The sequence below is a fragment of the Elephas maximus genome, chromosome 13, assembly GCF_024166365.1.
Source record: "Elephas maximus indicus isolate mEleMax1 chromosome 13, mEleMax1 primary haplotype, whole genome shotgun sequence".
Classification (NCBI taxonomy): domain Eukaryota; kingdom Metazoa; phylum Chordata; class Mammalia; order Proboscidea; family Elephantidae; genus Elephas; species Elephas maximus.
In genome coordinates, this window is record NC_064831.1 from 101,126,019 (window position 1) to 101,137,352 (window position 11,334).

At 43.1% G+C, this 11,334-nt stretch overlaps 1 protein-coding gene across 2 annotated transcripts in view; it reads right to left on the reverse strand.

Annotated features, from left to right (window-relative positions):
- Positions 1 to 7,608, reverse strand: part of UBE3A (ubiquitin protein ligase E3A) — a 140,177-nt gene extending 132,569 nt beyond the window's left edge. For both annotated transcript variants that reach the window (XM_049852653.1, XM_049852655.1), the window contains exon 1: positions 7,023 to 7,608. The gene's annotated coding sequence lies outside the window, so the exon portion shown is untranslated. The remainder of the gene's footprint in view (positions 1 to 7,022) is intronic.
- Positions 7,609 to 11,334: the final 3,726 nt, after the last annotated feature.

Sequence of the window (11,334 nt, forward strand, 5' to 3'; positions counted from 1 at the left end):
GAGGAAAAGGTTACTCAATTCATTTTTGCGTGAAATACGGTTTGTCAATTAGTATATGTCACATACAATATATGCTCAAATAACTTATATTTATAGTTTTAATTCCCAAAAGAAAAACTTAAAATATTTGGCGAGAGTAAATATTTAATAACCTTATTTATCCTCAGTGGCACAAATGGTTAAGCGCTTGGCTACTAAATGAAAGGTTGGCCATTCGATCCCGCCCAGAGACACCTCAGGTCACAGCCTTGAAAACCCTATAGAGCACAGCTCTACTCGGCATATATGTGGTCACCATGAGTCAGAATTGGCTCCATGGCAACTGGTTGGGTTTCTGTTTTTTGTAAGATTATCAATACTGGCATTCACACACATGACAAATAAAATTCCTAAAAAAAAGTACTAAGATAACTAATAAACTGGAAATAACTCATCTCCCTATGACCCAGTATCTTTAAACAGAAAACACAGTTGGGCATTTTATCCTTTTCCTTCCAAAAACAGCACTATGCTTTATGTCTGGTAAAAGAGGAAAATGTATTTGTTGGCAGTGTGAAGAAGAAATTCCTGAAGTGGTATCTTCAGCGCTAAAGGTATCTGAGAAAAAAAACTAAGAATATCTGTTTCAGAGGCGATAAAAAGGGAAAGCAAGTGACAAAAATGTGATGTTTGTCCATGCTGGATGGTACATGCATGGTTGTTAAATTATTCTCTGTACTTTCCCACATGTTTAATTTGAGAGGAAAAAATTAGGATTTACCTGCATCACAAAGAACATAAAAGTAAATGAGTTAAGACGGTGGCTACAGTACACAAGGGCAATTCTAAGACAGCCTTCTCACACTCAAGAAGGTTGCTAAGGTAGAAAAAAGCCTGAAACTGCTAAGTCACTCTTCCTTGATAAAATGTGACAGTAGTCATTAAATACAAAGGACATGATGGAAGGAGAGCACAGCAGCATTTTCATTCAGTCCACCTATTTGTATATAGCACCTCTCATCTCAACTGTGAAAAGTAACAGTTTGAACTGCTGAAAGTATATACAATGGGCATACATTAAGAATAGAAAAGGGGTACAAGTCTGCAATGCCACCAAAAAAACCAAACCAAACACAGTGCTGTCGAGTTGATTCCGACTCATAGCGACCCTATAGGACAGAGTAGAACTGGCCCATAGAGTTTCCAAGGAGCGCCTGGCGGATGTGAACTGCCGACCCTTTGGTTAGCATCTGTAGCACTTAACCACTACGCCACCAGGGTTTCCAACACAGTGATAGGTAAATTCACATTTTGTTTCTGTAACTTAAAGGAGTCTGCTGATCCCAACTGATCCCAATGGTTACAGAAAGAACAACTTCTGGAATACACTGAGCTGGTAAGGGTCAGAGCATTAGACTCCACACTGGCCCACCACCAGTTTCATTTAAGGAAGATTTTATCCTACCTGTATAATAAGCAATCAGGACTCATACACCACCCTCCATGCCCTTATTTATAGCACAAGTGCTGACTCTAATAGTCTTCCACAGGATTCTTTTCTATGGTCCACATATGACATCCTACAGGGAAGTCCTCCTCCGATTTCCTAGAATTGAACTTCAGGAATAATCTTAGCTATTAAGGTTCTATGTCCCCTCAAATCTCTTTTCCTTTCAGGCCAACCTTATGATTGACTTGCCATTTACCAAAATAACACAAGAAGACAAGTAGAGCAAATTACAGGATGGATTTGACTTTGGATCAGTCATACTGAACGCACCACTAACTGAAGCCCTGATGGTGTAGTGGTTAAGTGCTACACTGCTAACCAAAAGGTCGGCAGTTTGAATCTACCAGGCGCTCCTCAGAAACTCTATGGGGTAGTTCTATTCTGTCTTACAGGGTCGCTATGAGTCAGAATTGACTCAACAGCAACAGATTTGGTTTTTTCGGGTTAACTATTAAGATCTACTGTTTATTTCAAATTTAGTTACCAAATTTAAAATAAATTCATATAATAAATACTTCCCCAAATAATGTCTGTAAGAAAAGTTTAAAATGTTAATAGAGAAAAGCATGAAAATATACCTAATCATCTGTCTACCACTAAACAAATGGTGTTCATGGGCAAATCACTAAATTATTATAAGAACAGTTTATACAGTATAAATCCACTTTTCCAAAAACAATCACATTTTAAAAGCAAAATTCTCTGAAGTAGACAAAGCGAGTACCACTTTCATTTGACAGAACTGGAACAAAGAGTTAGAAAGCTAAGTGACCTGCTCGTGACTAGCTAGGAGGCCAGAGAAAGGATGTGCTTCTTCCTCCACATCAGGGGTTCCTGGTGGTCTTTGTTCACTGAACCTGTTGAGACTCCGAAGTACTCAAAATTTCATGTATAATTTTAGAGAGTTCACAATCTCAAAGCTTAAAATCAAACAGTAATGAGCTTCAGCTATGCCTCATGTGCAAACAGCTATACAAAAAAAAAAAAGAAACCAACAAACTTTATTTCATCCTCAGACAGGGCTACAACTTAACCTTCTTTTCAACTTACTATCCATGATGGTATTTACTCGTTAAATATATACATTAGAGCAAAGCACCAGAGGTGTCATTTCTTAAATTTAATAAAATGAAATCCGGCAAAGATATTCACTGCATTATCAATCATCATTTCATTAAAAACTTACATAACATCTTTTAAATATTTTAAAACATTATCTCATAATGAGAAAACATACAGCATAAAAACTGTTTTGGGTCCTCCATTTTGTCTAAAACAAGTGTGTTATATTAGGATATGGAGACCTAGTGGCACAGTGCTTAAAGCACTCGGCTGCTAACCAAAAGTTTGGTAGGTTGGACCCACCAGCTGCTCCTCAGGAGAAGGATGTACCAATTTGCTTCTGTAAAAATCACATCTTTGGAAATCCTATGGGGCGGTTCTATTCTATCCTATAAGGTGACTATGAGTCGGAATCGACTTGACAGCAGCGGGTATTAGGATACGTTTCTAAAATATTAACATTAATCACCATCTACTTATATTTAATGTAATTTCACTTCATCCTTTATTAGAAAAGCCCCTTTCCTTGTACTAACTGCTATGATCATAAAAAGTTCGTTAGTGGCATCTTGTTAAGTTGTCTTCTATTAAGAGTGTAGAAAACATTCACAGATCTCCAAAAAGAAGAGCAGGTAAATGACAAAGCATTTGTAGCTACTTCTCTCAACAGTTGGACAGAACATGTTCCAATGTGGGCAAAGAGCCCTGAACTGGAGTCCAGAGACTTGAGTGCTAGTTCTGGCTCTGTCACATGGGTGGCTCTAACAAAAAGATTCCAAAGCTTTTGCATTTCATTTTCCTCATGTGTAAAATGAGGGGGCTGGAGTAGCTGACCTTACTCAGGTTTAAACTATCAATCTATAACCAGATGATAATCATCCCAGAAAAATATCAAAGTATTTATAGGCAACTGACAATGTAAACTTATTTTAAAATTATTTCATATACACCCACACAAACAGCTGGGACTGAGACATGACAGAGGGTCATACAAAGCAGTAAAACACAACAGTAGAACTTGGGAGGTGGGTGACGCTGAGTCCACAGACTTGCCCTAAGACTGGAAGGGCATGAGGAATAAGGCTCCACTATGTGAAATTTTTTTTTTTTTTTTTTTATGCGATAGTTTCTTAAAAATGTTATCTGGAGAAAGTTGTTAAACTATAAACTTCCAAAACACAGAGACATTTTTTCTTGTGTTTATAGACCCTGCACCTAGCTAAGCACCTAGCTGCAGCTCATAGTTTACATTAAACCTGTTGCTGTCGACATTATAGCTGAACATTTAAAAAAAAAAAAAAAAGAAAACCCACTGCCTTCAAGTTGATTCCAATTCACAGTGACCCTACAGGACAGAGCAGAACTGCCCCAAAGGGTTTCCTGGGAGCAGCTGATGGATTCGAACCACCAACCTTTTGGTTAGCAGCTGACCTCTTAACCACTGTGCCATACTCGAACACTCACTCTGGTAAACCCTAGGAGTCCTTGCCCTCAAAGAGTGAGTTCACAACTATGGAGAAAGAAAACAACCAAAATAAAGGATATTATGCTACTAGAATCCACTACATATGAGGTGCTCTGAGACCATAGGGGGGTGGGGGGGGTAGGGACCAGGTAAAAACGCTTCTGAAGGTAATACTGAGTGCCTATTTGTTAGGCATTTCATTTACTTTAGTCCTCACGATAACCCTGAGGTAGCCATCATTCCATTTTACAAATGACAAAACTGGGGCTTACAAAGATTAATTAACTTGCCAGTGGTCAGATAGCTAGGGTAAGGTCAAAATAAAAAGAAGGGCCTAATTCCAAAGCTATTTCCACTATAAATACCATGACATCTTTACGCTTGGAATTGGGGGTGAAAACTGCCAAGACCAATCAAAACTGTTGTCCTGAACCAGAATGAAAAGAACATCTACAAGTTTTTTACCTGAAAAACCACGTCTGAAAGTGATTCACAAAAAAAAAGAAAAATGATTTAACAGCTGCATATGTACTTAATTCAATGTTTATGATACATCTAAACAAAAGTGTGCAACATAATTATACAACATAACCAGTAATGATTTAAGAAAACAGACATCTGAAAACACCATTTCAACCCATTTGGGTTGAAAAATTCAGATATGACTCATAGTTCTAGATCACTCTACTACCTGCAAAATTGAAAGCAGGTATTTTTTTGTGGAGGAGGGCGGGGGGCTTAAAAAGAAATGACTTAAAGTTTAAGAAACACAACTATTAAAATGTTACAGATCAAAGACACTGAAGGTAGCCAATAAATCTTGTCAAGAGGGCTGGACAAGTGGGATGAGAACTGTTTTCCTCACGCCTCTGGCTAGTAAGTACTCTTGCTTGAGAAATTGTTTTTTTAGCTATGGGAAAAAAAAGTTTAGAATTTAGGAGAAAAAATAAAAGCAGCTAACAAAGCCACTAAGAGGAATCAAAACACTGTATTTTCGCTGTATATAAATAAACTCTTCAGGGAAGAGGCTATGTCCAGATGATAGTGTACCTACTACTTAACATGCTAATGACAGTTAATACTGACACAAGACTTTCATAGTTTGCATTCTAATTTTATAGCCATTATTTCTTTTTTGTTGTTTTTCTGTAATGCTTATTAGTATTTTTAAAAGAGCTTCCTGTCACCTTTAGGCCCTGTCAGCAGCATCGCTAATACTGTATTTATTTCATTAAAAATGTGATAAGCAGCTTAGACTTAAAACCAAAACCAAACCCACTACCATCGAGTCGATTACAGCTCATAGCGCCCCCACAGGACAGAGTAGAACTGCCCCACAGGGTTTCCAAAGGGCGGCTGGTAGATTCGAACTGCTGACCTTTAATTCCAAAGTTATTTCCACTAAACATACTACAACAAAACTTTACTTCTATTTCTGCTAAATTCTGAACTTTTTTCATGACTTAAAAAAATAATTTCAGTCAGAGGCGTGAGGAAAACAGCTTTATCCCACTTGCCCAGTCCACTCAACAAAATTTATTGGGTACATACAGTGTCTCTGACATGTAACATTTTAATGGTTGTATTTCTTAAACTTTAGGTCATTTCTATTTTAAGCCCTACCTACTCCCCTCCCCCCCACGTCAAAAAAAAAAAAAAATCGGCTGCTTCTCTCAATATTGCACGCAGTGGGAAGATCCAAAAACTATGGGTCATACCCATATTCTGAGGGTAACTTTGGATTGTAAATACCATATGCTATTAGTTTTGGTGCAGTGGTTAAGAGCTACGACAGCTGCTAACCAAAAGGTGGCAGTTCGAGTCCACCAGCCATTCCTTGGAAACCATATGGGATAGTTCTACTCTGTCCTGTAGGGTTGCTATGAGTCTGAATGGACTCGACAGAAACCGGGTTTGGTTTTTTGTCATGAGCCGGAATCAACTCGAGGGCGAGTTTTGGTTTGAGCCTACACATATATGGATTCTGTATTGTTTGTTTTAGCACACCTACGAGTTTTTTAAAAATTCACAGACTTGAAGTATTTTTCTAAGAGTCTAAGTTTAACTAAAGAGTCTGTATTAAACTTATCCTTAAAAGCTTTATTAACTAAACCAACGGAGCCCTGATGGCGCAGTGGTTAAGCACTCGACCGCTAACTGAAAGGTCAGCGGTTCGAACCCACCAGCCACTTCGCGGGAAAAAGATGTGGCTGTCAGCTTCCATAAAGATTACAGCCTTAGAAACCCTATGAGGCAGTTCTACTCTGTCTCATAGGGTCGCTATGACTCGGCATCGACTTGACGGCAACGGGTTTGTCTTTTATGGACTATACCACTTGGAACATTCACTTTTGGGTTTACCCACAAAAACGTCCACACCAAGATGAGGAAAGTTTCCTTTGCATTCCCTCAACTGAAATGGGGAAAGAAAGAAAGAAAAAAAAAGGCCAACTGATTAACTGCGTGCAGACCTGCATTTGACGCAGACCCTGACAACCCTATCTCACGTTCAACTTTAGAATCCCCGTGACTAGTAACACACGGGCAGTCAATGAACGCAATCCCTGGGCTTGACACATCACTTCTTCCACCCGCCTCCCCCCACCAATCCGACCCCAAAGCCCCAACTCACAAAACACATGCCTACATTATCTGTTAACTAAGAGAATCGAAACCATAGATAACGGGCCCCCCTACGATGGAAAAATCAAGGCTTCCCCAGCCCTGGGCCTTGGCCTGGTCAGTTCCGCCGCCCTGTCCGCCCGGGCCCGGGCCTGCTCCCTTCCCCTCCGGCGCTCAGCCAGAACTGACAGTTACGGCGGCAGCCAGCGCTGCCACCAGAGGCCTACTGCTGGCACCAGCCCCTCCAGACCAAGCGCCCCCACAACACTCGCCCCGGGGGAGAAGCCCGATCCTCGCCGGAGCCGGCCCGAGGAGGGGCCCAGGGGACGAGAGGCCGGGGCTCCGCTCCCCCCCCGGAGTAGGCCCCTCGGTGGAGACACTGACCTGTCGTCGCCCCCGCGCCTAGGTCGCAGCCCTTGCAGCGGCGGCCGCCTCACTGGTCGTCGTCGCCTTCGCCCGCCGCCTCCGCCCGCCACCGCCTCGTTCCCCTTCGCTGCCGCCACCGCCGGGGCTCATGCGGTACCCGCGCTTCCTTCTACAGACGCCGAGGCCGGCCAGGGGGGGCGCCGGGGTCGCCGAGGACCCCGCGCTCGTCTCCGGCCGCCGCTCCGCTGCTGCCTGTCCGAACCCGGCTGCAGAGCCCGCCTGGCCGGAGCTAGGCCGCGAGCGGGTCGGAGCGGGGACCCGAGGAGGTGCCGAGAGAGGCGCCGCCGCCCGCGGCTAAGAGCGCCGGGTCGACAGAGGTGAAGCGCAGGTTGGCGGCGGGGGCGGTGGCAGGCGCCCAGACCGGCGGCTGGCTGCGCGGCGGCGGAGTGCGCGAGCGAGCGGAGGGCGGGGTGTCAGGATCCTGGCGAAGGCGAAAGGGCCCTGTCGTCTCCCGTAGTCACCCCGAGCCCAGCGCCACCATCTTAGTAGAAACGCGGGTCTCGCGGCTGCGGCGCAAGCTGGGAGGACTAACTGGGCGGGCCAAGTATCCCGGCAGGCAGCGCGCGCCGCCTGGCGGGGCGAAGGTTCCCCGCCCCCCCTCGTCGGACCCGCCCCCCTACCGCTCGCCGTCACCGCTGGCGCAGGGGCCTTTGGGAAGGGGAGGTGGCCCGCGACTCCGCTGCGTCCCACCAGGTTCCGCCGCCATTTTGAGACTGGTTAGTGTGGAAATCGTTTCGTTTGTCAGATGCAGTCTGCGGCCCGATAGAGAGAAGGGCCTACACTCCGGAAACCCTCTCAAGTTCTTGTGGGGGTTTTACAGCCTCTCGTCTACTCAGCCCGGGAACGTGCCAGGACTTGGAGCCCTGATTTTGTTGCGGGGCGAGTCAGCTCCAACGGGCAACCATGGCGGCATGGATAGCCCCCATCTCCGAGGCAAGAGAAAGTGAAGCCTCCGATATTAGGTCTCTGACCCTAACTCCTTTCCTTCCGAGCTGTCTTTGTAAACGTTGCGGGGATGGCCTGAGAATGCGGGCCAGCGTTCAGGGCAACAAGGCCATCTATGTAGTCCTTTTGCTAACCACAGAACGTATCACTAGTTTGCAACAGACAAAAAGGTTGAAGCCTGTCTCCTGCAGTGTCGATATTCAGTAGGTTGTAGATAAAGAAGAGTGGCCTTTTGGTGGGCCCTAGTTGCTGGATAGAAGCTATCCATACAACAACTGAACCCATTTATAACACTGCCTTAATTGAGAATCACATGTAATAGCACGGTCACCATTTTATCTAAAGGGGTTTATTTGTGGCTTTGCAATACTTGATAGAACAGCTGTAGTGGAATCACAATTCATAGTCATATGGCTTGCAGCTTTGCTGATAAGCCCTTACAATACTGTATGAGAGACCCCGTTTATCCAGTATTCTGATTTTTTTATAGCAGTAATACGTAGCAGTGTATTTTTTTGTGGCATTCTTAAAAAGCATCTTTATATATGTATACATATGTGTATATAAAAGAACACCCAAACCTGTTGCTGTCAAGTTGATTCCGAGTCATAGTGACCAGACAGGGCAGAGCAGAACTGCCCCATAGGGTTTCCAAGAGTGCCTGGTGGATTTGAACTGTCGGCCTTTTTGTTAGCAGCCCTAGCTCTAAACCACTACACCACCACCACTCTCTCCACTGCCATCCAGTGGATTCAGACTCAGTGACCCTGTAGGACAGAGTAGAACTGCCCCATAGAGTTTCCAAGGAGCGCCTGGCACATTCGAACCGCTGACCTCTTGGTTAACAGCCATAGCGCTTAGCCACTAAGCCACCAGGGGTAATTAATATGAAGGGGGCTCAATGGTTAAGCACTTGGCTGTTGACCAAAAGGGCAGCAGTTTGAACCCACCAGCAGCTCTGGTTAGAAAAAACCTGGATAACCATAAAGATTACAGCCTAGGAAACCCTGTGGGGCATATAGAGTCACCACGAGGCAGAATAGACTTGATGGCACAGCAGAGCAAGGAGGGCACACCTTGGGTGCATGTGAAGTAGTGATTTATATATTGTATTTTTACCCAAATAGCCGAGGTGGTCTATGTTTGCCAACGGATCTCCCCACATATTTTTGCAAACATGCTTGCTAATTTTTTTACGACAATGTAAAATAAAAATTGATAAAGCACACTTAATACCTGGAAGGTGTGGGGGAGGCGCAGTTGGCAAATGCAAAATTCACAATGTGTTATTTGCCTTAAGGTACTGTATGAGAGGCCTCATTCATCCAGTATTCAGAATTTTTTTATAGCAGCAATCATACATAGCAGTGTATTTTTTTAAGTGGTATTCTTAAAGCGTCTTTTCTTTATATAACTCAGAACCCAACCATTTGCCATCTTGTTGATTCCTACTCATAGTGACTGTATAGGACAGAATAGAACTGCCCCATGGGATTTCCAAGGGGCGCTGGTGGTTTCTAACTGCCAACCTTTTGATTAGCAGCCTAGCTCTTAACCACTGCGCTGTTTTTTTTTAAAGATTTATATAAAGATAGCCAGAGGTAATTAAGGGAGCCTTCTGGGTGTAATGGTTAAGTGCTTGGTTGCTAACCAAAAGGTCAGCAGTTTGATCCCACCAGCAGCTCTGGGGAGAAAAGACCTGGGGATCTGCTTGCATAAGCATAAAGATTAAAAAAAACCAAACCCATTGCCGTCAAGTTGATTCTGACTCGTAGCAACCCTACTGGATGGAGCAGAACTGCCACATAGGGTTTCCAAGGAGCACCTGGTGGATTCTAACTGCCAGCATTTGTGGTTAGCAGCTGTAGCTCTTAAGCACTATGCCACCATAAAGATTACAGCCTAAGAAACCTTACAGGGCAGTTCTACGCTATCCTATAGGATCGCTATGAGTTGAACTCGATGCATAAAAATAATTCATATAAACCCCATCTAACTATAACAACTATGAAAGATTTCATCAGCTATAAAAATAAGCTAGAGAAATTTAAATTGTTCCAGGACTGTTGTTAGTTGCAACCAGTCACTTCCGACTTAAAGTGGCCCCATATGATTTTCTAGGCTGTAATCTTTAGGGAGGAGCACTGGTGGTACAGAGGTTAAAGTACTCAGCTGCTGACCTACCAAAAGGTCGGTGGTTCTAACCCACCAGCCACTGTGAGAGAGAAAGATGTGGCAGCCTGCTTACATGAAGATTTACAGACTGGGAAACCCTATGAGGCAGTTCTACTCTGTCTTATAGGGTCTCTATGAGTCAGAATTGACTCAAGGGCAGTGAGTTTGGTTTTGGGCTTTAGTCAAAATGGGATCCAGTAGTTTCTAATGATTTCCTCATTTCACTGTAAAGTATAAGGAGCAATTTTATTTTTTTAGCATAATGTACTCTTTATACAAACTTTGAGCTTCTACTGTTTATTAAGACCACTATGCCACTAGGGTTTCCTTTTGGTTTTTGGTTTATGCCAGGTCTTGAGAAACAAAAAAAGATGAAAACTCCCTATCCCTGCCTTCAAAAGCTCACAATCCAAGAGGAAGTCACATGTGTACATGGTAAAACTCTGAATACCTTTTTAGAGTAACATAACGCTTCAGGGATTATGGGAGAATCTACTAGTCTTTATCTACTAATATTAATCAAGTTTTTTTTTTTTAAATGAAACACCTTGCCTAAATTGCTAGAAAGTTTTAGTAATTTTCGACAGGGGTCTTTTGATGCTGGGATTTCTTACAGATGGGAGTCACGATAGATGAATCAGAATTTAAAAACAAGTTTATATTACCCGTCCTGGCCCTTGGGATTAGGAATAGTTTCAGTGCATGGAAGAGAAAAGGGTCAGATATGGTGGAGTGAAAGTCACTGTTGCATATATTACTCAGTAATAAAAGCTGTTTTTAGGCTGCATCAAGATATGACATACCCAGTAGCTGAGTAGTTTCCAATATTGAAGAAACATTATTGAAGCAAAATTAGCTCCATGAGGAACATTGTATGACACATGGTAAGTGTTCAATGAATGTAATGCTTTTTGTAGTATTAGTAGTAATATTAGAATTATTAGTATTACGTTCCTGGGTGGCGCAAATGGATTGCGCTCAACTACTAACCTAAAGGTTAGTGTTTCAGATCCACCTAGCCATGCCATAGAGGAAGGCCCTGGCAATCTACTTCCTTAAAGATTACAGCCAAGAAAACCCTATGGAGAAGTTCTACTTTGTAACATACGGAATTGCCATGAGTAGAAATCAACTATAAGGAAATTTTTTA